Here is a 6295-nt window from a genome sequence, read left to right as displayed (position 1 = left end):
TCAAATGACTCTGGGGAGTAGTTATTTTGAAATAGTGGGGCTGGAGCGTCCACACTGCTGTTATTTCGAAATAACTATTTTGGAATTAGCATTACTCCTGATGAAAAGCAGGCGTACAGCTTTCGAATTCCGCAGCCCGTTATTTCCAAAGAACAGGATTGGTAGTGTGGACGCTACCAGCCTGGGAGGAGAGGGAGTTATTTTGAAATAAAGTCCTAGTGTAGACCGGGGCATAGGGATGCATTCAGGGCCAGAGTGGATGGCCACAATGTCTCTTCTACCTGTTTAACCAGGCTCATATTATAGCTTCCATTACTATAGCATTTGAGCACTTCTGTTACCTCTCTGAGGACCACACATCTTATTTTGCTGCTTAATTGTACAATGTGATTCTCAAGCTCTGGGCAGAATCTCTGGTGTCCAGCTAGAGCAGAATATGGCAGGGGACTGCACTCGATGGCCTCTTGAGGTCCCTTCCAGTTCTATGATTCTGTGGGCCAGATTCTCAGCTGATATAAATTGGCATAGGTCTGTTGAAGCCAATGATTTCCATCCTCTGGGATTCAGGTCTTATCTGCTGTCCGCTCAGACTCCCTCTAGTTCAGACAGGCCTTGTGGGATTAAAATGCACAATCGGAAAGGATTTACCGTGTAAAAGAGAGTAAAAAACAGGACTATGCAGCACTTTAAAGACTAACAAGATGGTTTATTAGGTGATGAGCTTTCGTGGGCCAGACCCACTTCTTCTGAGGAAGTGGGTCTGGCCCACGAAAGCTCATCACCTAATAAACCATCTTGTTAGTCTTTAAAGTGCTGCATAGTCCTGTCTTTTGTTTCAGCAAGACCAGACTAACATGGCTACATCTCTATTACTAAAAGAGAGTAGTGCATGTTAAAGCCCCTACAGTCTAGCTGACACCTATTTCCTTTTGTGGTTCTTCATTGTACATGGGCGTGGCAGAGAGGAATCTAGTTGAATGGCTTCCTGGCCCATTTCTTTAGCCCTGTCTCAGAAAGCCTGGTTTGTTGCTAATTCTGTAGCCAGGCTGAGGTATCTTTTCAACTTCTATCCCTATCAAATAGGTGGCAGAAGAAAGGTTATATTAAGGTCACTCCTCCTGGATCCCATGGTTCTGAGAGCGTCACTTGGAAACCCCCTAGGGATCCCAGGATCAGGCATCCAGAGCCTCTGGCAGCTGGGGTGAATTTTGGAGTCAAGGTGAGAATCGTAGCTCGCCTAGAGGTCACTGCCCTATTAATGATTTTACAGCCCTATGCTTTTTACAGTGAATTTCAGTCAAAACAAACAAAGTTTATGAGAAGTTAGGGTGTGGGGGCTAAACTGTAAACAAATGTGCCTTTGAAGAGTGACAATGAAATAAATCATGATGACTTAATTGGCACACTTCATAGTGCCTTTATGATAAACAAGGGACTGTCAGGAATGCATTTGATCATGCCTATGGGAGAAATATTTTTCATCCTCCAAGGAGAGCCCAAAGAGTCTGGTGTAGAAAGCAGAGGAACCAACATGCAGAACCTCTGGGTCTTTTCCCCGGCTTTGTCACTGACTCACTACATGAGTTGCAGGTTAAGCTCTTGTCTTTATTGCTCGCCGTCAGTAAAATGGATTGCATTCAAAACTTAATTAATTAATATTTGTGGCTTAATTAATTAATATTTGTGGTGTGCTTAGACGTTCCCAAATGAAAGGTGACCTATAAAGGCAAACTATTATTATTTCCATTTGTGAAGAAGTTCTGTCTGTACTGTATACTAAGTAGGTAAGCAACTAGATTAAAATCCCATTATGCCATACCTCCCGGCACTACTACTGTTACCCTGCAGAACGTATTTCTGACTCTTGCCATGCTTTCTATACCTCAATGAAACATTTTCTAGCTCTAATTTCTGTAGGGTCTGTTTCAAAGACCTTTGACTTCTATAGACCCTTATGATGGAGTAGCCCAATGTATTAAAAAAGTATATTGGTTTCTTTACAGAGTTCATTGGTCTACACAGGGCTGCGCTGGGAGTTTGAGTCTGGGATTTTCAAAAGCACTTAGCTGGGGGACGTTTCACGCTGACTTTAGAGGGAGCAAACAGGCCCGGTCAAAGAGTTTGCAAGGGCCAAGGCAGTGTGGCTGAGCCATACGGCCGCAAGTGAGCTGGAAGCAGAACAGCATAGGGCCCTGAGGAGTGAGTGGGTGGGCGGGGCCAGGAGTTGGGCAGCATGGGAGGAGCGGCTGGTGGGCGGGGCCAGGAGTTGGGCACCACAGGGGGAGCAGCTGGGTGGGCGGGGCCAGGAGCTGGGCAGCACAGGGCCCTGACGAGTGAGCGACCAGGTGGGCGGGGCCAGGAGCTGGGCAGCGTGGGGCCCTGATGAGTGAGCAGCCGGGTGGGCAGGGCTGGGAGCAGGGCAGCACGGGGCCCTGAATGCTCAGGGCCCAACACAACCGCCTTGCTCGCCTTTCCCAAAGGCCAGGCCTTGGAGCAAAAGTAGGCCAATGCGGAGCACTCTTGTAAATTCCATTCTTGCTACATTCACAGCCATGCCTATGGTCCAGCCCAAATAGCGCCCATCCACCAACAATATAATGGGCAGTAAAGAATACAAGATCTGAGGTTCTACATAGTGGGGAAACTGCCATGGTGCAAAGGCTCCCAAGAGAGAGCGCACTGGAGTCTCAGCAAGGAAAAAAAATCTTCAGAGGGGTAGTTGAGTTAGTCTGTAACTGGGAAAACTTAGAAAACAACGAATAGTCTGGTAGCACTTTATAGACTAACAAAACATGTAGACGGTATCATGAGCTTTCGTGGGCACAGCCCACTTCTTCAGATGACTGGAGCATTAAAAGTCCTGATCCAAGAATAAATAAGGGAAGGGCGGGGGGAGAAGGAAGGAAGGGAGAGAGAAAAAGGGGAATTAGAGTGTTCAAGTTACAAGAAGCTAATAAGAAAAAAATTGCACGAACTCTTCAGCTATATGAGGGAACTGATTAATTCAGGAGTGCCACCTCCTATGTGGAAATGTGTGTCCCTTTAAAACTGACTAGGTTAAATTAGCTGGAGCCTATACATTTGCCGGCGAAGGCAAAATGATATACACCAGATTTGAACTGATTTATGCACGTACAGTCCCGCTGATTTAGCTACATCTGTGTGACTCTGGGCATCAGCCAAGCTGGATTGGTTTAAATAATCAAAATAATCCCGGTTCAAACCGAAATAAGGATGTCCAGATGCGGGGTTTTTTTTGTTTGTTTTTTGCACCAGTTCAACTAAACCAATTAGCATCTTTAGCTAAACTGCTGCAACTTTCTCCTGTAGCAAAGCCTTCTTTTCTTTCCTGATCAAGAGGCATCCACATCACAAAAGAGACACCATTGGTTTTGGCACTCACCAGAATCCTTCTTGTCAATGGCAGCCAAGAACATCCCTCAAGATAAAGGGTGAGGTTCATTGGCAGAAGCACTATGGAAAGGTCTGATATGTTTGTTCCCATCCTCCTGGTATTCTTTGGATAAACAGTGGACTTCCCTTTGCAGGACTGCAATATGGCACCTTTTACCACCCCTAAATGGGGAAGAGTGGAGGGAGAAGAGGTGGGGGAAGGGAGGAAAGTTGTGTAGGACAACCTAGGGAAGAACACTTTAGCCATGCTCAAACAAAGCACTGATTTGAATGGGATCAGATTCAAACCCTAAATGCACTGCTGCACCAGGGCCAGAGTGTTCAGCGCTATGTAGGGTCCAGCCCAGGAAGGAAGAGGCAATAGGAAAGGAAAGGAAAGGAACAGACCAAAGAAATACAGACGTGAAGACATATTTGTGCAGTTTCCTTAGATATGCAGGTCTCTCTTGTTAATATTAAGCAAACCATGACTACACCATCGCTCTGCCTTTTCTAAAAGTGTAACTATTCGCATGACGAATAAACCTTAGAAGTGTCCTAAAGTCAACAGAATGTCTCCTCGGCAGAGATTTTATGATAAATGTATGCAAAAAATTAAAACAGCGAAAATGAACACTGGCATGGAGCTAGGATGTTCACTATAAATGCTGGATTCTTATAGGTAAGGGGGAGAGAAAAAAACCCACAATCCTTCCTTAAATCCCAATGATATAGGCTAATTTATATGCAGTTATTCACGTGTGCAGTAAATTCCAATTATGTTTACAGATGTCTGCTTAACATTTATGGAAAAGGAATCTCAGCATGTCTGCAATATCCATATAAGGGGCTTGCACTGGGCTATCTATTTTTTTAACCCACTACCAATTTAATTATATTTTGCAGATTTAAAAAAAAAATCCAGCTGAGCTCTCTGATAGAAGGCTTAAGAGTCATGCATTTATTTTGGTTATATCACCATATTGTAAACATTTTAAGACTCTGCCATCTTTTAAAATGTGCGGGCTTCATATACCACTAGTAAGTTTAGTCAATTTTACAAAACCAACTAAGTAAATTTAAAAATATTTAGGTGTCCAGATGGTTTATTTTATAGAAGATTTCTGGGAATTTCTCATGTTGGAAAATATTGCTTGGTTGTGTTCTCCTCCGAACACCTCTCTATTAGGCTTCTGGACACACTCACACCGAGGGACTCTGGCTTGTTGTTCACGGATGTGGGGGGAGAACAAACAGAATTCTTATTGTTTTGTTTAAAATGTGAAGATATTTCCCCTTGTCGTTAGTGGTGGGCGTTCATTGCATTATTGTCACTTCCGCACATTTCGGTACAGGTTTGTGGGATCTGTTATTGTGCTGGTGATGTTGATTATGATAATTATATATAATTATTTGTATCGCCCAGTGGCCCCAGCTGAAATGGAAGCCCCTCTGTGCCAGTTACTGTACATATATTTACTGAGAGATGTCCCCGCTCCAAAGACTTTACAATCGAAACAGACAAGGCAGACAAAAGAGTGAGAGAAACAGAGGCACAGAGAGTTGGATTTTTCAACTGTGACAATGACATTCATATGCGTTTACATAGAGCCTTCATGCCAAGAAGTTCATATCCCCATTTTCAGAAGGGGAAACAGAGCAGCTAAGAGCTGTCTCATGGCCACAGTGAGTCAATGGCAAAAAAGGAGCAGATACCAGGCACCCTGACACCCAGTCACCTGCTCCAAATTACAATTATATTCCCAAAAATGTCGCTACTTGTATAATGGAATCTCCTGATATCCGATACTGAATTATTGTATTTTGCATCCATTGTTGCACTGAGGTCAATTACTGCACAAGGCCCTGGGGCAGTGGAGACTCTGATCCAAAAACTGGAGGTTTGTTTCTCACATTCCTCTGTCACAGGACACTGAAACTGCTTCATCTCTGTTAATTGAAACACCCATCTTTCACTCCAGTCCATGCTCATGATATCACAGCAGTTAACTGGGGTCTGAAGATTCTGTCAATCAATGGGACAGTCGGCCTCCAGTCAACATCCCAAACACTTACACGGCACAGCTGTGAGGAATGAGCTAAAATCATGTATCAAAGAACATTTTTTAAAAAGGCAAAGTTGCTTATTTGTGTACTAGCAGATTTACCCGGCGTTGCCTGGTAGTGCCAAAACAGAGCACTATTCCAAATGTCTTTGTTTTATCTTTTTTTTCCTGTAAGGTTTATTGAGAAGTAATCCTATTCAAGGTTTGCCCTATTTTTCTAGCTTATCCTGTCACAGTGTCTCTTTCAACATTCTCTCAGTTATGTTAGTTGTGAGGACTGTACTTGCATTGGTGATTGTCTCGTTCTGTTTGGTTTTATGAGAAGCAATCCCATTCTAGGCACATCCCGTTTTCCTGGCACAGCCAAACCCTTACCTTGCTTTAAATTATGTGGCAAGGTCCTTGCCTTGAGACCCCTTCCTGGGTCACAAATCAACCAGAGACCCTTTCTGGTGCAGTCACCCATGCCTTTTATTGTCAGTACCAATTTACGGAGCTTTTGTTCACAGCAAATTCAGCCAGCCTCTCCTTCTGGCCTGGGAGCACACTACACCACACTCTGGCTACTCCCCCTTCCCCTCTGGGGGTACATCTAGACAACATTCTTTTTTCGAAAGGAGATATGCAAATTCAGTGCTAATTTGCATATCTTCTTCCAATTGCTTTTTCAAAAGCTTTTTTTTTTTTTCGAAAAAGAAAGTGGTTTAGATGCAGTTCTTTCGGGGAAAAAAAACTTTTTTGAAAGAACCCTGCACACCTTATTTTTTGAGGAAGAAGGGTTCTTTCGAAAAAGCAGGTTTTTTCACAAGAACCGCGTTTAAACGGCTTTCTTTTAA

This window comes from Pelodiscus sinensis, chromosome 21, assembly GCF_052426305.1.
Source record: "Pelodiscus sinensis isolate ZL-2025 chromosome 21, ASM5242630v1, whole genome shotgun sequence".
Classification (NCBI taxonomy): Eukaryota; Metazoa; Chordata; order Testudines; family Trionychidae; genus Pelodiscus; species Pelodiscus sinensis.
The sequence above is the reverse complement of the archived record's forward strand: the minus strand, read 5'-3'. Positions refer to the sequence as shown.